The sequence below is a fragment of the Colobus angolensis genome, unplaced genomic scaffold (assembly GCF_000951035.1).
Source record: "Colobus angolensis palliatus isolate OR3802 unplaced genomic scaffold, Cang.pa_1.0 Scaffold212, whole genome shotgun sequence".
In the NCBI taxonomy this organism is placed as follows: domain Eukaryota; kingdom Metazoa; phylum Chordata; class Mammalia; order Primates; family Cercopithecidae; genus Colobus; species Colobus angolensis.
The window spans coordinates 5,281,838-5,306,946 of NW_012115289.1; the positions used below are offsets into that span (position 1 = coordinate 5,281,838).

Below are 25,109 nucleotides of genomic sequence, written 5' to 3' on the forward strand. Positions count from 1 at the left end.
TTCTTTCTTTTCTTTCTTGTGATATGAAGGTAATATCCATTTCCCAAATTCTAAGGATTAGTTGGATTTAAACAATAACATGTAAAACATTAGGCCAGTATTAGGCATTCAATAAATAAATGTTAGTTCAGTCTCCCACTATCTTCTATTAACTTGTCTTTTTCTCTCAATTTTCCTTCATAAATGACACCAAGGTTTGTCTTTTTGATATCCTTTAGTGCTGTCTTGTTTATGGCAGTTCAATAATTCTGTTATATGAAGGTCAACCTTTTTATTTTTCTTACCTTGCTGAGTTTGCTCACTTTATACTAAAGGCATGTAGATATGTCAGCTGATTTTGTTCAGGCCACTAAGTTAAGCCAATACATATTTTTTTCTTTTTCTTTTAAAAAAAGTTTCTTCTTGTATGTCCTTCCAATGAGTAATTTTTCTAGTTTTAAACAGCCAAATTCATAATAAAAAGTGATAGTTATGGTTATTGAATATTCACTGTGTTCCAGGCACATTATATGTATTATCTCATTTTCATCTGAAACCCTGTGAGACTAGTGTTTTTATTATTTCCAAAACCTGTGAATCTTAGGGAATTTAAGTAAGTTGCCCAAAGTTGCACAGTTAATGAATGGCAGAGCCAAGATTCACATCCAGGCAATCTTACTTGTGAGCTGTCAACCACCACATACTACTTGATAGCACCAGAATAGCCTAAATCTCAAATTACCCAGTGTGTATAATTCAAACAAATTAATGTTTTGTGGTACTTTCTGAAAGTGCTTTTATCCGTTGTTGGAGATTTAGGGGTGATAAAGTTCTGGCTACTTAATCAATATTAAAATTTTTCTCTGACATTTCTTAACAATTGTATAGATTGCTGTTCTTCCCTACAATATAAAACTTTTATTAACCTTCATTAAGTTCAAAAATAATAATAGCAAACTTTTATACAGTTTGGTAAATGGTTGACATTGTTCTAAATGCTTGTACTTACTAACTTACCGTTTTTTTTTTTTTAATTTCATGTGTTTTAGAGTTTCCTGAACAAGTTTTTCCCAAGTTCTATGTTATTCTTTTTGATGAAAGGATACTGGCTTCCCTACAATCATCTTTTCAACTTCTAAAATGTTTAATTTTTTGAATTGAGAGAATGCTTTAAAAAGCTGTAAAGCTATAATACAATTCTAAATAGAACTTCTCTACAATATGTTTATTTCTTTCCTAAGCTTTTAATTCTGGTGCTACACCCAGGTTAATTTAAAACATATTTTTTGTTGGTATTGTATTTTATTTTATCTTTTGAGACAAGGTCTCACTCTTCTGCCCAGACTGGACTGCAGTGCTGTGATCATACGTCACTGAGACCTCAAACCCTCTTGCTCCAGCTGTCCTCCCACCTCAGCCTCCTGAGCAGCTGGGACTATAGGCAAGCACCACCATGCCTGGCTAATATATATATAAAATTTTGTAGAGATACGGTCTTGCCATGTTGCCAGGGTTGGTCTGGACTCTGAATCTCCTGGCCTCAAAGGGTCCTCCTGCCTTAGCCTCCCAAAGTACTGGGATTACAGGACTGAGCCACCATGCCAGGCCCATTTATATAGAATGTTTTCATTTATTACATCTGGGGAATCATCTTTTCAAGTTAATTAGTCAATTTGATAGTTTTAAACTAAGAAAATTTAACAGATTCCATCAATCCTAACTTCATTCCATCTTAATGTCATAAATTAGACGGTTAATTTTGAAAAATTCTGCCTTTTAGTTTTAAAACTTAAGACCAAACAAGTCAACTGAATTGTTAACCAGTTTTATTATGTAAAGGAAGGAAGAGAAAGAGCAGGCTTTTGTTTTTTGCTTCTCAACTATTTTAATGAAATTAACAGTAATGAGTAACTTGATCTCAGTTGGTCCCATCTTAGTGGGATTTTTGTAACAATTATTGAATAATATACTTTATAGTCAAGAACATTTTTATGCTACAGATTTTCGAATGTGTATAATACATTATATGAATCTATGTCTCAAAGAGTCAGCTTATTTATTCTTTTTACCTTAAAAGAATAAATTTTGCACTGATCTATTACTAAGCTAATTTGACAGCTAGAGCTAGCAGTTGGTGTAGATTTAGCTAAAGGTGAAATGAAGAACTGAAAATGGGAATTGGTTATTAGCATCCTACTATGTTTTATTATTCAAGTGATTTAGGACAAGTTACTTGACTTCTCTAGGCTTCATAAATGATTTTTTTTTTTAACTTTATTGAGGGTAGGGATCATGACTTAAATTTTTTTTTCTGTGTTTTTCAATACCTCAGTATATTGTAGGGACTTGCTGAGAACTTGTTGAATGAATATATTGTTCAGGGTTTACCATTACTCAGTATTTTAGTTGTCACATCTTAAAATAGATCATCATTTTTACCATCACACTCCCTTCATAAGATATAGAAATGAAGTCCTTCTTGTTTGGAAATAGTGGTATTTTGGTTTTACTTTTTTTTAAGTTACTGTTGTAAGGTACTACTTTAATATTTTTATTTAACTTTGTTTGTCTTTAGTAGGACTAAGTTAAAGAGATCTTTGACTTGCTTAAACGTTGGGCAGAAAAGCAGAAGAGAAAAGGGAAGTGGAAATCAAAGCAACAGAGAAAAGAAAATGCACATATTTGGGAAATAGAACATGTTGCCAACATCTGTATCACATAATAATCAGTGGCAGGTTGACATCATTTGCCTAGATATTCTTTACTGAAGAAGAATTTTTTCACTTCAAAAAGGAAAAACCTCAAGAGGCTGCCTATGTTTTTTTTTTTAAAAAAAGAGCAAGTATTTTCATTTGGTTTTTGATAGGAATGATAATACATTTGAACATTTATTTTCCCATTACAAAGTACGAAATGAGGTCAGACATGGTGGCTCATGCCTTTAATCCTAGCATTTTGGAAAGCCGAGGCAAAAAGATGACTTGAGATCAGGAGTTCAAGACCAGCCTGGACAACATAGTAAAACCCTGTCTCTACCAAAAAAAAAAAAAAAAAAAAAGAAATTAGCCAGGCATGGTGATGCACACTTGTAGTCTTAGCTACTTGGGAGGCTGAGGTGGGACGATCACTGAAGCCCAAGAGATCACGGCTGCAGTGAGCCATGACCATGTCACTGTACTCCAGCCTGGGTGACAGAGTGAGAACCTGTCTCAAAAAAAAAAAAAAAAAAAATTATGATAATGTAATATGTGTAATCTCATTTAATCCTCAAACATTAATTTTTTTTAATCTTGAAGATGCAGAGATAGTTTCATGGAGATTAAATGGTTAATGCCAAGTTACACAGGTAGTGAGTGTTAGATACAGGATTTCCGATTCAAAAACTTTATTTTCTTCCTACTGTTTCATAAATGTTACATTTAGAAAATTAAGAAAAGTGGACATATAAGAAAAGTTGCCATTAAACAAATATGGCAACAATAAAACTGTACTTGTTGTGTAGTCTGGGCAGTAACAAGAAACCGAAGAAGGTGAAAGATACAGGGGACTGAGAAGGAAATGGCAAGGATCAGGAAAGACAGCACACCATAGTGGTAAAGAGTACAGGCTCTGGATTTAGACTACCTCATTTTTAATTTCAACTCTGCCACTTACTAACTTTGTGATCAGTTACTTCTCTGCTATGTATCCTTATCTATAAAATGAGGATAATAATAGTAATTTACAGTGTAAGTAATACAGCTACATCCTTTGCTTTTACATGTTAAGACCTATTTATTTCATCAGCATCCCCGACCTCTACCCACTGGGTGTCAGTAGCACTCCCTTTAATTCTAACAACAAGCTGGGTAAGGCCAGATTCCTTATTACCTTTTTCTACAACTCTTGACATGCTGTGTAGTGTAGAGTGTAGGGGGATAAGGATAGAAGCAGGGAGCTCCATTAGAATGCTGTTGTGGTAATCTTGGTAAGAAATGATAGTGATTAGATTCTGGATATATTTGAAGGAAAAGCCAATAAGATTTCCTAATGGGTTGAATGTAGACTGTGAGAAAAAGAAGTAATGAGTGATTCCAAGAATTTTGGCCTGAGCAGGTAGAAAGAGATTTTATCAACTGAAATAGGAAAACACTAGGTGGGGTAATTTTGAGGGAAGAAAATCAGAAATCCCGTTTTGGACATGTTAGGTTTGAGTTGTCTGTTACATCTAGCTAAAGATGTTGAGCAGGCAATTGAATATACAAGTCTGAAATTCAAAAGAGAAGTTTAGGCTAGAGATATTAGCGTGGAAGTTGTCATTGCCTAAATCAACAGAACTTTCTACAATGATGGGAAAATGTTTATATCTATACTGTCTAATATGGTAGCCAACATGTGGATTTTGAGCACATCAAATGTAGCTAGTGTAACTGAGGTACTGAATTTTTTTATTTTAGTTAATTTAAGTAGCCACATCTAACTAGTGGCTACTGTATTGGACAGCACAAGCTATGATAGTAAAACCATAAGACTGCATAAGATTACCAAGAGATCGAAGGTAGATCAAAACTGAACCTTGGAACTCTGTAATTGTAAAGGGATCTGAGAAATGAGAAAGCAGCAAAGGAGGCGGAGAAGTAGGAGGAACCAGTGAGGCAGGGAAAAAACCTGGAGGCTTAGTGAATCCAGCTTATCAAGGAGGAAAGTGATCTTTTTGGCAAATATTTCCAATAGGTCAAGTAAGTTAAGGACTGAGAAATAACCCTTGGGGTTACCAATATGGAGGTCTTTAGTGATCCAGTAAGAACAGCTTCTATATAGTGATAGGAAAGATATGATTAGCATAGGCTGAAGAAAGAATGAGAGGATCTTATTTATCTTGTGCTTTCTACTTTTTCCCACCTATTTTGTATTTTTTTCTCCTCTTTTGCTTTCCTTTAGTTCAGTTATTTTTTATCCTTCTTCTTTCTCCTCTACTAAATGTAAGGTTATACACTGCTTTCTATTAATAGTTACCTTAAAATAACAACATCAGTGTGTGATGTTGATCTGGACAACATAAGGACCTTTGGACATTTTAATTCCAAGACCTTCATCTGACTTTTTTTTTACCCCTTTGGTCTGGAATTTTAATTCTTTTTTTCTTTTCGTTTTGTTTTGTTTGTTTTATTTTTTTGAGATGGGGTCTCACTCTGTGATGACCAGGCTGGAGTGCAGTGGTGCAGTCTTGGCTCACTGCAACCTCTGCCTCCCTGGTTCAAGCGATTTTCCCACCACAGCCTCCCAAGAAGCTGGAATTACAGGTGCCCACCACTACGCCTGGCTAATTTTTATATTTTTACTAGAGACGGTGTTTCACCATGTTAGCCATGCAGGTCTCAAACTCCTGACCTCAAGTGATCCGCCCACCTCGACCCCCCAAAGTGTTGGGATTACAGATGTGAGCTACCGTGCCCAGCCCTACTTATTGTTTTCCAAACCCTATAATGTTTATTCCTTACATTCATTAAATTTCATAAATCTGTAGATAAAGGTACTTTTAATGGTCAGCCATTATCTCTACAGATATTACTTCTGTCTTCCTTCTTTCTGATTCTCCAATTACATGCTTGTTAGACCTTCTCATTCTATCTTCCATGTTTCTTAAACACCTTCCACATTTTCTGCCTTTATTTTTCTCTCTCTGCCACATTCTAGGTAGTTTCTTCTGACTTATCTTCTATGTTATTAATTTTCTCTTCAACTTTTAAACTCATTCATTGAGTGTTGAATTTTGGCTCTTGAATTTTTTTTTTCCTAAAAATTCACTCTGGTCCTTATTTAAACATACTAAGTCACTTTTTGAAAATGTCTCCTTTTTCTGTTATTTATTTAAACATAGGAAATATTATTGTTTTATATTTTTATTCTGTTGATTTTTATAGTTGAAGTTCTTGTGGGTCTGTTTCTGCTTTTGTTTCTTGTTCTCACTCATAGTACTTTATTTCCTGATACGCTAGGTTATTTTTGACTCACTGTTTGTTGTCCTTAAATATTGTTAGCAGGACTTCTTTAAGGCCTACAATGTGTCTTAACAGGAAAGATTTACATTTGCTTCTATTGGTTACCTAGAAGTGCTACCAAGCAGGTTAATCTTAAATTACATTCATAGCTTTCAGTGTTCTTTGCAAATTCTCATGAGGTGCAGTTTATGGTAATAAATTATCAGTTTATGGTAATAAAAAAGCTCATACACACATATGATGTGGTCAGTAGTTTGGGGTGTTTTTTTTTATTTATTTTTTTGAGATGGAGTCTCGCTCTGTTGCCCAGGCTGGAGTACAGCGGTGCGATCTTGGCTCACTGCAACCTCTACCTCCTGGGTTCAAGCTATTCTCCTGCCTCAGCCTGCCAAGTAACTGGGATTACAGGACCATGCCACCATGCCTGGCTATTTTTCTCTATTTTTGGTAGAGATGGGGTTTCACCATGTAGGCCATACTGGTTTTAAACTCCTGAACTCAAGTGACCCACCCACCTTGGCTTCCCAAAGTGCTGGGATTACAGGCATGAGCCACCCCACTCGGCCAGTTTGTTTGTTTTTTTTTTTTTTTTTTTTTTTTTTTTTTTTTTTTTTTTTGTTTTGAGACAGGGTCTCACTCCATCACCAGGTGGCTGGAGTACAGTGGCACAGTCATAGCTCACTGTAGCCTCCAAATCCTAAGTTTAAGCAATCCTCCCACTTCAGCCTCAGCCTCCAAAGTAGCTGAGACTATAGGCATGTGCCACCACCCCCAGCTACTTTTGTTTGTTTTTTTAGTGGGGATGAGGTTGTGCCATTTTTGCCCAGGCTAATCTCAAATTCCCAGCCTCAAGCGATCTACCTCAGCCTCTCAAAATGCTAGGATTATAGGTGTGAGACACTATAGCCTCTGGTCCATTTTAAGAAGACTTCTTTGTAGTTCCCTTATGAGGGAATAAGCTACTTTTACTTCTTGTTAAACCCTACTCTGATAGCAGAGGTCTTTATAGTTCCAGCTGTATTGTGGTGGTGGGGAAAGGGGATGATTTCTTATTATAATCATTCCTTACTTTGGATGGACACTGGGCTTTGACTTCTGTTTCCCAAATACTACACAAGGCTTTGAAAACCTCAGCCCGGCCGGGCGCGGTGGCTCAAGCCTGTAATCCCAGCACTTTGGGAGGCCGAGACGGGCGGATCACGAGGTCAGGAGATCGAGACCATCCTGGCTAACACGGTGAAACCCCGTCTCTACTAAAAAAATACAAAAAACTAGCCGGGCGACGTGGCGGGCGCCTGTAGTCCCAGCTACTCGGGAGGCTGAGGCAGGAGAATGGCGTGAACCCGGGAGGCGGAGCTTGCAGTGAGCTGAGATCCGGCCACTGCACTCCAGCCCAGGCGACAGAGTGAGACTCCGTCTCAAAAAATAAAAAAAGAAAACCTCAGCCGGAAGCAAATACCCTCCAGGCAGCAGCAGTTTCCTTCAGTCATTTTCCTCTCTTGGTTCTTTAACTTCACCTACAAATGGCCTGATTTTCCTTACTATTTTTGATGCTTTTCAAAGATTTTTAAAGTATTTTATTCAGTATTTTTAGTTTTTTTCCTGCAGGAAAAATGAGTCCAAATAGCGTAATCTGTTTTATTACTGAAAATGAATTGCCCCACTTATTTTTTAGTAAGCTGAAAAATAAGAAATAACTCCATTTAAGGTTAGCAAGTTTCTGATACATATTTCAGGCATATACCTCATTAAGATATCTTCAGCAAGTTCCAGTATTTTTCCAATTTCTTATTCATGAATCTTTATTAGTTATGGATAATAAAATATTTTAAAATTAAACTAAATTATTTATCTTCTTTGTGTAGGACTAACTTCTTCAGTGCTTAGAGTGTGAGAAAAATGGCAAATATGAATAGTGATTCTAGGCATCTTGGCACCTCTAAGGTAGATCATGAAAGAGATCCTGGACCTATGAATATCCAGTTTGAGCCGTCAGATCTAAGATCCAAAAGGTAAGCATTTAAAATAAAACACTTATTTCATAATTAGGGTCTTTAATGATTAAAATACATCTAATTATAACCAAACATGTATAGATTTGATTATAAAATATCTAATTTCTTACAGGATTTGTGTGTATACATGTGGAGAGAAGTAAATAGGAATTCTATATACTGGTTTATATTTGATTTTTTTTTTCCCCCCACTAAACTCAACATCTCTGTTGGGGGAGGGGTTGTGGTCACTTTACAAAGTAAGATATATTAATATAATTCATTTAACAAATATGTATTGATTACCCGCTTTGTGCAAGGTAATATGCTAAGTGCTCAAGGTAGAAGAGTAAAAGTAGTAGAAAATCTTTACCTTCATCGAGGTAAAATTTCAGAAGATAGTTTAAAATAATTTGAGTTTAAATTTTATTTCATTGTATACCTGTAAAACCCAAAAGAATCCATGAAGAAATTATAAACAGTAAGAGAATTCAATAAAGTAGCTGCTTACAAAACAGGCAAAAATAAATAGACTGCCAATGAGAAAATGGAAGAAAAAATAAAATACATAGAAATGGTCTTATCATGAATGTGTAAAATCTATATGAGAGAAACTAAAATGCTTCTGACATAAAATGAGATTTAGAGTATTTCATAAAATCTGAGATGCTACTGATTATAAATTGCATTTTTGAAAAAATTTAACACTAAGGAAAACTGCTGCCCATACCTCTGATGCAGTAACCTCTTAGGACTTGGAGTTTTTGTTTTGTATTTACTGAAAGAACTCTTGGGCCACGCACAGTGTCTCATGCCTGTAATCCCAACACTTTGGGAGGCTGAGATGGGTGGATCACTTGAGACCAAGAGTTCAAGACTAGCCTGGCCAACATGGCAAAACCCCGTATCTACTAAAAGTGCAAAAATTAGCTGGGTGTGGTGGTGCACACCTGTAATCCCAGCTATTTGGGAGACTGAGGCATGATAATCACTTGAACCTGGGAGGCAGAGGTTGCAGTGAGCCAAGATCGTACCACTGCACTCCAGCCTGGTAACAGAGCAAGGCTCTGTCAGGAAAGGAAAGGGGAAAGGGAAAAGGGGAAAGGGAGAAGGGAGAACTTTTGGACTTATGTGATATTTTATCCTATATTTCTTGTGCAGTTATAAAAATGAAAATAGAAACAAAGTATATTGATTAAGGTATTACTGACACTGTAAAGTCATCAAAATAGGTGTTTTCCCCCCCACACACAGAATTGTCCATTAAGAACAATTCTTAAAAGTGCCATTAAGAACCCTGGTGCTATAACATTTCCTGAAAAGATTTTCTTCCAGGTCACTGACATTTAAGTTCTGATGCTTGCACTTTCCTGATCTTACCAGAAGATGTCACAAAAGGTTTTCTAACAACAACATGACCCATCTATCTTCCTCAAATGGTCTTTTAATGGTTTGTCTAACATGACCAGGGATGGCAGTTACCTGTCATGCCATCAGGAATAACTACTATTATATTGTCACTTGCTGACAGTGATTTTTTTTTTTTTTTTTTGAGACAGAGTCTTGCTCTGTAGCCTGCACTGTAATGTGGTGCAATCATGGCTTGCTGTAGCCTTGATCTCCTGGGCTCAAACAATCCTTCCACTTCAGCCTCCTGAGTAGCTGGGACTACAGGTGCATACCACTGTGCCCAGCTAATTTTTTAGAAATTTTATTTTGTAGAGAAGGGGTCTTGCTGTGTTACCGGGGTGGTCTTGAACTCCTGGGCTCAAGCAATTTGTCCATCTCAGCCTCCCAAGTAGCTGGGACTACAGGCGCACACCACTGTACCAGGCTAATTAAAAAATTTTTTTTTGCGGAGATGGCATCTCACTTCATTGACTGGGCTGGTCTTGAACTCGTGGGCTCAAGCAAGCCTGCCACCTTAGCCTCCCAAAGTGTTCGGATTACAGGTGTGAGTCACCACCCCTGACTCTGGCAGTGATGAAAAGGTGTTCTAGATTATGAGATTCATCCTTACTTAGAAGTGTTTAAATGTGTATATTAGAATCAGTAAAATATGATGTAATAAAAAGAATAAAATGAGGCATATTCTGCTCTCATTGGGAAGACTCTGAAGATGTCATAGTCTTCAAATTTTAATCCATAAATTTAATGTGATTTTCCCCCTAAAATGCCAGCAGCCTATTCCAAAGTTTATATGGATCAGTAATTTCACTTCTAAGCATTAATTCACTTTGTCAAAAATGATATGTACACAAGGTAGTGTAATGCAGTATTTTTCATAATAGTAAAGATTAAAAGCAATCAAAATTTCTTTTCTTACAGGATTGGATAAATAAGTTGTGGCACATTTATACAATGGAATATTTTTCCTCTATTAAAAAGAAGGAGGTGGCCTTATTACATGTCAAAATGGAACAAGTCTTCAACATATTTTGTTAAGTGAAAAACTGAAGTAGAGAGCAGTATGTATAGTATGCCACCATTTGGGTAAAAATAAATTAATATGATATGTATAAATGAAATCTTGAGTAGTAAATAGGAAACTGTAAGATGGTTGCCCCCCTCAGAGGGAAACTGAGTGCTTTAGGCAGGATGGTGTGGCAGATACTGTAAGGTAGACATGCAACAATTGTTCAGCAACCCTACCTATTCGTTAATGTCAACAGAATCCTTATTTTTTTGAGTCACAGTGGGTCTTCATCCAGGAGATGAAAGATGGTTGGTTTAAGCTAATCTTGATAATTCTATTTTCATTCCCACATACTTAATTTTTCAGTTTTTCTTGCAACTAAAGGTGGAAATGTGAAATTTATCACATGAGAAATTTATCATTGTCATTTATAGTGGCCATCAGAAGAGATAATGAAATAAAAATTTCGATTCTTACTTATATATTCCAATGTCAGTAAATATAAGCACTAATGAATGCTGACTTGAATGCTCAGGGTTTTCTTGAAAATTCTAAATTCTATGATGAATAATTGACCTCTGTGACAACAGAACATAAGTCATTAAAGTGCATTCCATTACAGTAAGTTGGCAGGAGTTCAAACAGTTCTCCATAAATTTGTTCGACTGGGTAGATTAAATGGCAATATATTTTCTATAATGAAACTTGTTGAAATGAGAGGGAATCAGCTATTTACAATCATGGCATAACTACCTAGGTAAGCATGTTTTAAGAAAGGCAAATACAGAGACTTAGCAGTACTAAATGCTAATTTTCTTGTGGAATAATTTGTTTAGGAAAACAAACTAATGAAAAAAACATGTGAGTACCTTAAAACATTGTTATTTTTGTTAAAATATGGATTACTTCACATTACATATATAAATAAAACTCATCTACACTGAGGGAAAATTATCTTCCATTTGAAGAACCAGATTAGGACAACTATTTCCAAAACTGTAGTCATTTTAGTGTTACCTTATGACTTTGGCAATATCTTCAGTAGTACCTGTATGATATAAGTGAATGTTTCTTCAAAAATCTACTTTTTAAAATTAGGGTTAATTTAGCCTCAACACAGATTTGTAAAACGATGGATTTGAAGTGTTGTTTATGCTTTTTTTCTAATATGCATTGCATTAAATAAGAACTAGTTTAAAAACCCTTTATTCTTATGCTACTTACAATCGTTTTACATATTACCATACTTTGAGAAACTGTCTTTGGCTGTCAGAGTATGTCAAGTATATATTTAGATTACTTATCCTCAGTTTAGCTTGTGGTTTTCTATCTCTTCCACTAGGTGGCAATAAAATCACATAATTTTAATAACTGCTTTGGTCTGAAAGTATGATGGTTCTGCTTATTTTTTTGGTGGAACTGGGGTGTAACTAAACTTACGTGGAGGAAGGAGCTTGTTGTTATAGGGGAACAATATATGTCAAATCATTTGGGGGTCTTTTTCAAACTATGCAGTCCTACTTTTTATTCTGCATACCTCCCCTCCCCCACCAATTTTCCCCCTGGTTTGGGGTGGAATAAGGAATGTGAGTGGAGGGACAGAAAGGTTTAGAAGTCTCCTATCCTGATATATGTGCTACACTCCATTAGCAAGCACCAGTCTAAGAGGTTAATTTCCTTTTTTTCCCAGATTTTCTGGTAGCCAAAGATAGAACCTGATTTTCAGTATTGCTTGATATTGCTGCATATTCAGGATTGCTGCTGCTCTCGGACTATGCCCTGGGGAAGTTGACCATCCAGTTAGCCTACACACAGATTGTGAAATAGTTAATTTGTTTTTGAGCTTCTCCTGTTTTTCAGTCTTCTCTATCTCTGTTTCCTCTTCTTCCATTTTCCCCAGGGCCTAGGGATTTCATATCCTTCTCTGTGTGCCCAGTATTACCCAGGGCAGGAATTCACTCAGACTTAACCCCTTAGGCAATTCTTTGTAAACCATATTTTTCTTCTGGCCCTTATTCACCAATACTTATCTGTCCTATTCCCGCCAGGGTTCTGTTGTCAGCTTGGTATTATAATGGAAAACAATTGGATATATCAGAGACCTAGTCTATTACATTTCCATGGCTATTTGCATTTTAACATCGAGAATCCAGTAAATATGAAATCCTAGCCAAAAGTTTCAAGATTTTTCTAACTGAGAACATTTCAGGTGTTCTGATAAGCCAGTGGATACAGGCAGCATTCCTACTGCCCTTCAAACAACCTAGGTATGCTGCGGCACTCTTTTTTAGAATGTCTTCTAGTGTGTACATCTGTAAATTGGTCTTTCTGTTTCACCTGTCACTAATACTGTCACTGTAGAGCAGCCTAAATTGACTCTTTTTGGTACTTGAGGTCTTAGGAGAGAGGAGGAAGGAAAAATATATAAGGGCAAAGATTTTGAGAGAATAAAAGGATTCTGATGGGATTGGAAATAAGATCCCAGTCTAACAAGTTTATATTTAGATTTAAGACATCTCTAACTCCACATCTTAGATTGTCCTCTTAGCACTTAACAAAAAGACAGTTCCTTTGGGGAATCTAGTACATCTAGTAAAAGGATATTTACTAAGGCAAAGTGAAGAGTTTATCTATTAATAGGTAAGGGTAGATAGATCCTGACCCAGTGACAGTGATTGGAAGTAATTGAGGCTTGGTGGTTTCATAGCTGGGATTACACAGATGTTCAACAAAAGACAGAAAAGTAGTTTTCCCAGGAGGGGTGGTTTCCAGAACTGCATAAATTATATTTTGAGGAACTTGATATCAGTGTTAAACAGATAGATTAGGACCTTGGTCATTCATCAGTGGCTAGTGCTGATGGCCAACTTGCTAGTTGTATTACTTTTATACCCTTCTCCATCCTCTTTCCCTTTCATTCTCTCACACGTGGGCCTCCCTCTCTTCTCTCCAACTTTCCACTGTTACTTTTCCTCAAAGGAACTGTCTAAACACTTGAAGAGTGTTTAGCAAATCCTGACTTTAGAGTCAGGGATGCCTTAAATCTAAATACAGGCAAGACACAGTGGCTTACACCTGTAATCCCAGCACTTTGGGAGGCTGAGGCAGGTGGATTGCTTGAGGCCAGAAGTTTGAGACCAGCCTGGGCAACATAGCGAGACCTATGCAAAACTTAGCAAATCTCTACAAAAAAAAAAAAATCTAAATACAAATTTTGTTAGACTGGGATCTTATTCCTAGTCCCATTAGAATCCTTTTTTTCTTTCATATTCATTGTCCTTATATATTTTTCTTTCTTCCTCTCTTTTCAGATAGTTTTGTTTACTTAATTGACCTTTTGTATCCGTAACTGCTTGCCTGAGTGGCTTCTTTCTTTCCTAGATCATTCTGTTCTAATTGATTTTACTATTTGTTTACTTGCCTGGAAGCTGGTCTTGCTTTATCATCTTTTCTCCTTCTCTCATTATTATTATGATGCTCCTCCACTTATTTTGGGGTGTTCCTGATAAACCCATCATAAGCCAAAATATCCTAAGTTGAAAATGCATTTAATACCCAGATAAAACCATCATAAAGTAAAAAATCTTAAGTTGAACTGCTGGAAGTTGGGGACTGTATTAGAGAAGCCTGAAGAAAGAGGGAACCTCGTTGGGTTTGACTGGTACTCTTAAGGGCCAAATCAAAAGTCTGAGTTTTTTGGAGGAAATAATATGAAGGGTTGGGCTAGCATTGTTCTCTGTTTGCTCAATATTGTAACACATCCAATATTGTAACACATATATATTTAGTCAAAAGCATTTTAGTGCAATAGTATAATCATACTGTAAAAGCAGTGAAACCACTTGCAAGTGTATAACAAGAGATTTGAAACTTCTTTTAACAAACAGACTTAAAACCAAATATTATTAAATTGATGGAGGCACATGAAAAGCAAGGGTCTTGTTACAGCTCAGTGACTGACTATAGGCCAAATATAATATAAAGAATTTGTGTAAATATTACACATGGAGATTATGCATCTTTGGCTTGCCTGCTGTTTTTTTTAGTCTCATTCTGAAATTGTTCCCGAAGTCTATTACTTTTCTATGCCTTCTTTTAGTATTTCTTCTTTCAATCTGTTCTCTATTCCCTTGTCACAAGATACTTTTTCCAAGCTCTCTTAAGTATTAGAAGATAAATGAATGCCTCAACATTTTAAGTTAGGAGATATGTTTTCTATAAAATAGTATTGGGAATTGTTTTGGTGCTATACTTATAAAAAGGCCTGGTTCATTTGCAAGAACATCATGCTTCCTTATTTTTTCTACTTCAGTAGTTTATAGTTTATCTTGGTATATTATCACTACTTCAACTAAGGTTATTTTTATCTTTGTTTAGTGTATACAGATCTGACCTGATATTACTTATTCTAACACTAGCTTTTTAAAATAACACTAGTTTTTATTTATGTCTATCAGAACTTCTGCTTTTTTATTTACCTATACTTCATATACAGAATGGCTTCTAGTTTTACTTCTCTTAAATTATCTTATTAATTTCTTTTTTTTTTTTTTTTTGAGACGGAGTCTCGCTCTGTCACCCGGGCTGGAGTGCAGTGGCCTGATCTCAGCTCACTGCAAGCTCCACCTCCCGAGTTTACGCCATTCTCCTGCCTCAGCCTCCCCAGTAGCTGGGACTACAGGCGCCCACCACGTCGCCTGGCTAGATTTTTGTATTTTTTAGTAGAGATGGGGTTTCACCGTGTTAGCCAGGATGGTCTCGATCTCCTGACCTCGTGATCCGCCCGTCTCAGCCTCCAAAGTGCCGGGATTACAGGCTTGAGCCACTGCGCCCGGCCATCTTATTCATTTCAATAGAGGCAAGCATTGGTCTTCTTTATTATGTCTTTGAGTGTAGCTATGCCTGGGAATTTACATATTAAAATACAATTTCATTATGTTACTTTCATTTGTTTCTCTTTTATATTATAGTAAGAGTTATTTTTATTTTTTAATAATTATGCCTGTAGGTAGTTATGCATTTTCTATTAAGGCCAGTAAATGGGGTATTAAAAATAATTGCTTAAAGAGGTCATGCCCTCAGGCCGGGCGTGGTGGCTCACACCTGTAATCCCAGCACTTTGGGAGGCAGAGGCAGGCAGATCACGAGGTCAGGAGATCGAGACCATCCTGGCTAACACGGTGAAACCCCATCTCTACTAAAAATACAGAAAAATTAGCCAGCCGTGGTGGTGGGCGCCTGTAGTCCCAGCTACTCAGGAGGCTGAGGCAGGAGAATAGTATGAACCTGGGAGGCAGAGCTCGCAGTGAGCTGAGATCGGGTCACTGCACTCCAGCCTGGGCAACAGAGAGAGACTCTGTCTCAAAAAAAAAAAAAAAAAGGAAAAGGACGCCGGCCATGGTGGCTCACACCTGTAATCCCAGCACTTTGGGAGGCAGAGGCAGGCAGATCACGAGGTCAGGAGATCGAGACCATCCTGGCTAACACGGTGAAACCCCATCTCTACTAAAAATACAGAAAAATTAGCCAGGCGTGGTGGTGGGCGCCTGTAGTCCCAGCTACTCAGGAGGCTGAGGCAGGAGAATAGTATGAACCTGGGAGGCAGAGCTCGCAGTGAGCTGAGATCCGGCCACTGCACTCCAGCCTGGGCGACAGTGAGACTCCATCTCAAAATAATAAAATAAAATAAAAAATAAAATAAAATAAAATACCTAGGGATACAGCTAACAAGGGAAGTGAAAGATCTCTACAAGGAGAACTACAAACCACTGCTCAAAGAAATCAGAGATGACACAAATGGAAAAGCATTCCATGCTCATAGATGGAAGAACCAATATCATTAAAATGGTCATACTGCCCAAAGCAATTTATGGATTCAATGCTATTTCCATTAAACTATCATTGATATTCTTCACAGAACTAGAAAAAACTTTAAAAAATACATATGGAGCCAAAAAGGAGCCCGAATAGCCAAGGCAGTCTTAAGCAAAGAAAAAAAAAACAAAGCTGGAGGCATCATGCTATCCAACTTCAAATTATACTACAGGAGTACAGTAACCAAAACAGCATGGTACTGATATAAGAACAGACACATAGACCAATAGAACAGGATAGAGAACCCAGAAATAAGACCGTACACCTACAACTATCTGATCTTCAACAAACCTGACAAAAACAAGCAATGGGGAAATATTCCTATTGAATAAATGGTGCTGGGATAACTGAGTAGCCATTTACAGAAAATTGAAACTGGACCCTTTCCTTAACCATATACAAAAATTAAGATGGATTAAAGACTTAAATATAAAACCTAAAACTATAAAAACCCTGGAAGACAACCTAGGCAGTACCTTTCAGGACATAGGCACAGGCAAAGACTTCATGACAGAGATGCCAAAAAAATTGCCAAAAAGCAAAAATTGACAAATGGGACCTAATGAAACTAGAGCTTCTGCACAGCAAAAGAAACTATCAATAGAGTAAACAGACAACCTACAGAGTGGAAGAAAACTATATATCTGACAACGGTCTAATAGCCAGCATCTATAAAGAACTTAAACAAATGTACAAGAAAAAACAACCCATTAAAAAGTGGGCAAAGAAATGAATAGGCAGACACTTCTGAAAAGAAGACATATATGCAGCCAACAAGCATATAAAAAAAGTTCAACATCACTAATCATTAGAGAAATGCAAATCAAAACCACAATGAGATACCATCTCACACCACTCAGAATGGTTATTATTAAAAAGGTAAAAGGAACAGATGCTGGCGAAGTTCTGGAGAAAAAGGAAGGCTTATACATTGTTGGTGGGAGTGTAAATTAGTTGAGCCATTATGGAAGATAGTGTGGCGATTCCTCAAAGACCTGAAGACAGAAATACCATTCGGCCCAGCAATCCCATCACTGGATATATACCCAAAGGAATATAAATAGTTATATTATAAAGATACGTGTACACATACATTCACTGCAACACTATTTACAATAGCAAAGACATGGAATCAACCAAAAGGCCCATCAATGATAGACTGGATAAAGAAAATGTGATACATATATACCATTCAATGCTATGCAGCCATAAAAAAGAATGAGATCATGTCCTTTGCAGGGACATGGATGAAGCTAGAGGCTGTTACCCTTAGCAAACTGACAGAGGAAGAGAAAACCAAATACTACATGTACTCACTTACAAGTGGGAGCTAAATATTGAGAACACATGGACACATAGAGGGGAACAACACACACTGGGGCTTATGGGAGGGTGGAGGGTGGGAGGAGGGAGAGGATCAGGAAAAATAACTAATGGATACTAGGCTTAATGCCTGGGTGATGAAATAATCTGTACAACAAACCCCCATCACACGTTTGCCTGTGTACATAGGCACATCCTGCACGTGTACCCCTGAACTTAAAAGTTAAAAAACAACAACAACAACAACAACATGGTACAACCATTTTTGAAAACAGTTTGATAGCTCCTCAGAATGTTAAATACAGAGCTATCATATGACCTAGCAATTCTACTTCTGGGTATCTTTCCAGAGAATTAAAAACATATGTCTACACAAATACTTGTAAACAAATGTTCCTAACATTCATAATGGTCAAAGTGGAAACAACTCAAATGTCCATCAACTGATGAACAACAATATGTATCAACCTGAAGACATTATGCTGTGTGAAAGAAGCCACACAAGACTACATATTGTATGATTCCATTTATATAAACTTTCTAGATTTGGTAAAGTCATAGAAACAGAAAGCAGATTAATGGTTTCCAGGGGCTGGGGAAAGGGGAAAATGGAGTCTGGGACTTCTTTTGGGATGGTAAAAATGTTCTAAAATGGATTATGGTGATGGCTGTACAGTCATCAATCTGTGAATGACAGATTAAGGAATTTGGGCTGACCAAGTTGTTGAGAATAACTAGAAAAGCTGACAAAATGTTTTTTAAAATATGCTTGAAGACATACGACAACTAATAAGACAATGTACAATACCGAGGTCTAAATCAGGAAGAAGACAAAGCCAGGAAGGAGAGCCCAGCGTTTCCTCAAGAATATCTGCCAATTCCAGTTTATTAGCTGAGAGGCTTAAAATAGAGCCTTTGGCCAGGCGTGGTGGCTCACATCTGTAATCCCAGCACCTTGGGAGGCTGAGGCAGGTGAATCATCTGAGGTCAGGAGTTTGAGACCAGTCTGGCCAACATGGTGAAACTCTGTCTCTACTAAAAATACAAAACTTAGCTGGGCGTGGCAGGCACCTGTAATCCCAGCTACTCGGGAGGCTGAGGCAGGAGAATTGCTTGAACCTGGGAGGTAGAGACTGCAGTGAGCTGAGATCTCACCACTACACTCTAGCCTGGGCGACAGAGCGAGACTCCATCTCAGAAAAGCAAACAAACAAAACAGCAACAACAACAACAACAACAAAAACCAGAGCCTTTGCCAGCCTACAGGGCTAGAGGAAGAAAATTTGGATTCCAGGGCCCACTAAGACAGACTTCAAATAAACTTTAGGTTGGAAGCCCAAAGGGCTATAGCCTAGAAATGTGAGTGAATTTGAAATAGAATGACCTTCTTTCAGGAACCAAAGGCCAACTTCAACTCATCTCAATTCCCTAAACTGGGTTAAGGTGATCTAGGATTGCTCCTGTCTCAAATTGACTTCCCAAAGCCAATATAAACTCTTTCTAAAGAAAATATTTTAGGTTTCAAGTCATTCATACAGTTTTTTAATATACAATGTCAGGAACTTACTAAAAACTTGCCAAGCATAAGAGAAACCAGGACAAGATGACTGGAAATTAAGAGACTCAATACACAATAGAAAGAGACTCACAGGTGATCCAGATAATGGAGTTATCAGGAACAGACTTTTAAATAACTGTCTTTAACATGTACAAGGAAATTAAAATAAGACAGAGAATTTGGCAGTGACTAGAAATAAATATGAAAAAAAATAAATTTGTGGAAAATGGTTTTTTTTTGAAGAATCAAATAGAAATTCTGTAATTACAGTACCCAAATTAAGAAATCAGTGACAATAATGAATTAACTAGAATGTGGAACAATGGGAATGCTCATATAGTACTAGAGTAAGTATCAGTTGAGTCATTTTGGGAATGAGTTTGTAATTATCTGCTACCATTGAGTATACACCGAGTTTATAATCAGTAAAAATGTATGCATTGCACAAAGGTCCCTTTGTAAGGGACATGTAAGAGAATATAAATTAGAATTGATTTATAAGAGCTCCAAAGAAACCCAGATACCCCTCACAGGAATGGATAAGTAAATTGTTGTATTTTTATATAATGGAGTATTATACAGCTATGAACATGAACAGACTATAGCTACATTCAGAATATGGATGAATGTCACAAAGATAATGTTGGCAAAAGAAGCCAGACAGAGAAATATATATTGTGTTATTCTACTTTATGAGAAGTTCGAAAGCAAATGAAACTAATTTCATACATGTGTGCACATATATGTGTCTAGGAAATGCACTAAAATGTTAACAGTGGTTATTTCTGATAGGTGATTTTATTTTCTTCAATAACTTCTTGATTATCTTAAATGTAGACAATGTGCTACATTTCTAATGAGAACAAAGTTATTCCAAATATAAGGCATTCCTATAACTTAGGACAAAAATGGTATATACAAAATGAAAAACTCATTTTCTTAAAACTTTGTTTAAATTACCTTGGTAGTCGCAGCTACTCAGGAGGCTAAGGCAAGAGGATTCCTTGAGCTGAGGAGTTTGAGGCCACAGTGCACTACGATCATGCCTGTGAATAGCCACTGCACTCCAACCTGGGCAACATCATGAGAACTCATCTGTAAAACAAACCAAAAAACCTTTTGGTATATTTACTGTATTTACTCCTAGCCTTCTTTTCTATGATGTTTTTAGATGAGATCACGTAGTATATATAATTTATTGTGCTGCCTTTTCATTTTAAATTTATATTACATGCCATCATTACTTCTGCCAGTTATTCCCTAGTTGTCTGTCTGCCAGCCTCCTTCCCTCTCTTCTTCTCTTCTTCCCCACCTCCCTGCCATCTTTCTTCCCTCCCTCCATCCCTCTTTTCCTCTTCTGCCTTCCTTCCTTCCTTCCTTCTTCTATTCTTTTGTCAGCAAACATTCATTATGTTCCTTCTGTTTGCCAGACACTTTACTCAAACACAGCCCCACCCTCCAGTAGGGGAGATGGATACCTAGCAAAAACTAAGGGGTGATAAATACTTGATTTTATATGTATAAACACACACACGTTTGTTTGTTTTTGAGGCATGGCCTCCCTCTATTGCCCACGCTGGAGTGCAATGGCATGATCATAGCACTTTGTAACTTTGAACTCCTGGGCTCAAGCAGTCATCCTGCCTCAGCCTCCCTGGAGGCATGCCTGGCTGCTTTTACTATTTTTTGTAGAGAAAGGGTCTTCCTATGTTCCCCAAGCTGGTCTTGAACTCCCAGCCTCAATCAGTCCTCATGTTGGGATCACAAGCGTGAGCAACCACACCCAGTCTATATATGTATATATTTAGAACTCATTTTTCATTAGGAAAAACATGAATTGAACACATCCTGTACTAGCCTTACCAAGAATCCTGTGGATCATACTCCTGTGAGTGACTGTGTTGTAGGTTCTGGTTGTATCAGGAGTGGAATGAGGCCATATGTAATATTGATGACCAGGTGCCTTGGGAAGGTTTCTGTGCAGGTGCTGCTCTGTGCAAGAACATTTATTGTAGTTGTTTTGGCTGAAGTTGAGGTTTGTTTGTTTGGCTTTTGTTTTTAAATGTGAGAGGCAGATTTTGCAAGGGATTAAGCTGAATGAGACCTAGGGACATCTGGTTATAAATACTACTAAAGGAAAAACGTATTCAGGTGCTCCCTGGCATGGATCTGTTAAGGGCATGTGGGTTCCTCCCTCAGTCATCTCCTTTGCCCATCAAGGAGAAGAGTAGAAGACTGTCTTCCAGATCTGTGTCCTTAAGGGGGCCTTAAGATGGTCTAGGACAAGAGTTGGCAAATTTTTTTCTATAAAGGACACATTAGTAAATACTTTAGGCTTTGTAGGCATATGGACTCAACTTTGCCATTGTGGAGTGGAAGTAGCCATAGTCGAAACATAAGTGCATGGGCCTGCCTGTGTTCCAGTAAAAATTTTATTTACGAAAACAGGACATTTATGAAAACAGGACATGGGCTTGGATTTGTTTTATCAGGCCATAGTGTACCAACCCCTGATCTGCACAAAAGGACTCTAATGTCAGCAACCATAGGGACTCGTACTTCGTACTGCTGTGACACCCATAGGGATACCTCTTGCCTTGTTTCTGGGGAAGTTAATAAAAAGGTCAGGCTCATTCACCTTAATTTCAGTCTACCCACACAACTCTAATAAAAATGTTCTGATCAATATGGCTCTTTGGACAACAAAACAGCAAAACAGTCTCCAGCCTCTCCTAAACCCTGAAGCAAACCTGCAGTCCTTTGGCAAGGTCATCCAAAGATTTTAACTGCCATAAACCATAGGGCTGGAGATTGAAGCTAAGAATGATAGGGGAAAGTACTGGCTTTCAAACAGCAGTAAAAAGTTGTATGGTAAAAATTTTCCTTAAGACTCACTGAAATGCCAAAAGAAGAAATTTGTTTTACAAGCACTCTTCCATATTAGGAATTCTTTCTAAGTATCATCTTAAATTTAAATATACACAATTTAACAGTGTTTTAATATTAAGATATTTACATTTTTAATTAAATGCTGTGATTAGCAACTTTCTACATAATTTTTATATCATATTTTGATTTCTTTCTAATAGAGTTTCAAAGTTATAAGTATTATAATGAAGGGTATGAACACAATTAAGGTTCATAATACATATAGCAAATTGCTTTCTAGAAAGATTGTGCCGACTTCTACTAGCAATGTGTGAAAGTTCTTATTTCAGCATATACTTTCTAGCACTACTTTTTTCTTTTTTTCCTAAAATATCTCATATTTAGTTGTAAAACTTTCCATAGATAAAAATTAGTTGATAGGAGCCAGTTGGCAGGGCAGGTTTCACTTTGAGCTCTTGCCTTTATCTGTTCTGTTATTCTGGGATTGATCTGCAGAATGCGACTAGCAATAGATTCTGATCAGGCTACTACAATACTTGCCATCTGGATTGAAAATACAGCCATCATCTTTTGAGTGACCAGTTTGTGTAAACCATTTGTTGATAGTGTCTTTCCAGTGGTAAAGCAGAATTTCTCTTTGTCTGTTTACCTTTCTTGAGAGCCATGATGAGGATTTCTAAGGCTTGATGCATAGAATCCTTTCCTTAAGTGCCTTAGTCCATTTGGTGCTGCTGTAAGGAATACTTGAGACTGGGTAATTTATAAAGAACAGAAATTTATTTCTCACAATTCTGGAAGCTGAGAAGTCTGAGATCAAGGCACTGGCATTTGATCTGACACAGGCCTTGTTGCTGTGTCATCCATGGCAGAAAAGCTGAAGAATAAGCTAGCCAAATGCTATGCTAAGCCTCTTTTGTAAGGGCCTTAACGAGGGAGGAACCCTCCCAGCCTAATCACCTCCTAAAGGCCCCACCTCTTAACATCATCACATTGGCAATGCCTGAATTTTGGAGGGAACACATTCAAACCTATAGCATTAAGATATGGGAAAGGAACAAGAAAGAGTCTGTTTTTCTTTGATGATCTGTTTAAAGAGTAGATGTGTTTTGTTTGAATCACATCCATGTACAGTTTTAAAAATAAGATGTCTCTCTCTCTCTATATATATATATATATACAGTGAAACCTTTGCCTTCTTTCATTGTCTTTCTAGTTTTTAAGGATAGAAAATTTTAGTTAAAATGCTAACCTGGCATTTTTCTTATTCCCCACTTTTTTTTCCCCCATGGGGAACTGGGTTATGAAACTGGAAATTTTACTAGTTTTCTAGAAATTGTTCTGGTGGGTTTGTATGGGGAGAGTAATAACTGGCATGGCATTGCAGTTACTCTTTATTTATAATTAAGACATGCTCTTTATTTCAAAATATTAAGTTAATAATACTCTTAACTTACTGCACTTAAGTAGATTGAGACAATTTGTGAGTTATTTTGACATCCTAATAAAGTGGATAAAAGGAGAAGCTGCTTGGAAAACTTTCTTACTTGGGAATTTTTTCCACATTCCTAATTTTCCTTTGTGGAATGTCACTCACCATTTCCCATTTGGAACTGCTCTTTCTAGATAGAAGATGGAATGGAGTGGTTGTGGTAGTGGTGGTGGTGTTATTGTTTACATCAACCTAGAGAAAAATGGAAGCATCTTAACTTGGTTAAAATGTTTCTGTTGTTTATATAATTCTTTAAGCCTCATTCCAGTGTTGCTGCTATTTAAAAAAAAAAAAAAAAAAACAACTCAAGACTTGCATTTCTTTTACTGATCATTTTGTAGACATAAAAATAAGAGATTCTTAGCATAGTAGAATTTTTAAAAATTATTAGAGTTTTTTAAAACCAAAATTTAAGAACATAAATTGCATTGAAAAGAATTTTGAAATTTATTCTCAGCAGAATCTATAATAAAATATATGGGCCTGAGAATTAATTTGCAGGTCAAGTTCTTTGTCTATATGTTTTTGATGAAGTGTTTACTTTCAAATAAGTTAACAGTTTGGAATTCTAAAACAGAGAACTCATAATCTTCAACCAAGTGTTTATTAACATTTGCTTTTTTCAAAAGCTTTTTCACCATGCCACTTGGTTAAAAAAATAACAATCTTAAAAAAAAGAGACTGCATATGTGTGTGTGCATGCACATATTCATTTGCAAATTATGTACATATACTTCTATAGTTATATATTATATACTCTATAAAACATAATAGAAATTTTTAATTATTAGAAAGATACAATCAGTCTTGATAAAATTAACTTTAAATTTGATTTATTGGCAGTATAGACAATTTTTTGTTTTCACTTTAACATTGTCTTTATTATTTAATACTTTGTCACACAGTAATTTAAACTGATTCAAAGTTTATTCCAGGCCAGGCACAGTGGCTCATGCCTGTAATCTCAACATTTTGGGAGGCCAAAGTAGGAGGATTACTTGAAGCCAGGAGTTAAGACCAACCTGGGCAATATAGCAAGACCTCATCTCTACAAAAAATAAAAAAAAAATTAATCAGGCATGGTGGCACATGCCTGTAGTCCCAGCTACTTGCTACTTGGGAGGCTGAGGCAGGAGGATCACTTGAGCCCAGAAGTTCAAGGTAATAGCCAATGACCACACCGCCACTGCACTCCAACCTGGGTGACAGAGCAAGACTCTGTCTCCAAAAAAAAAAAAAAAAAAACAAAGTTCATTTCAGTCTCATCCAACAATTACATGTGATGGTTTTTGTTGAAATTTGCATGATGAATTTTCATCCTCCATGATATTCAATTCTTAAATTTAGTGATTGCAGTACTAGTTTGTATATTTAGTAATCCATGCTATTTTTAAGCTGAAAATACTAGTGTTTTCATACTGTTAATTTAGAAACAACCAGTAATTGGCTGGGCACAGTGGCTCACGCCTGTAATCCCAGCACTTTGGGAGGCCAAGGCGGGTGGCACACCTGAGGTCAGGAGCTTGAGATCAGCTTGGCCAACATAGTGAAACCTTGTCTCTACTAAAAATACAAAATGAGCTGGGTATGGTGGCACATGCCTGTA

General features: G+C 36.9%; 1 protein-coding gene across 1 annotated transcript in view; it reads left to right on the plus strand.

The window, feature by feature from the left end:
* The window catches only part of SLC38A9 (solute carrier family 38, member 9), a 92,392-nt gene that overhangs the window by 7,179 nt on the left and 60,104 nt on the right, over positions 1-25,109 (plus strand). The window contains exon 3 of the mRNA XM_011942925.1: positions 7,826-7,972. The gene's annotated coding sequence lies outside the window, so the exon portion shown is untranslated. The remainder of the gene's footprint in view (positions 1-7,825; positions 7,973-25,109) is intronic.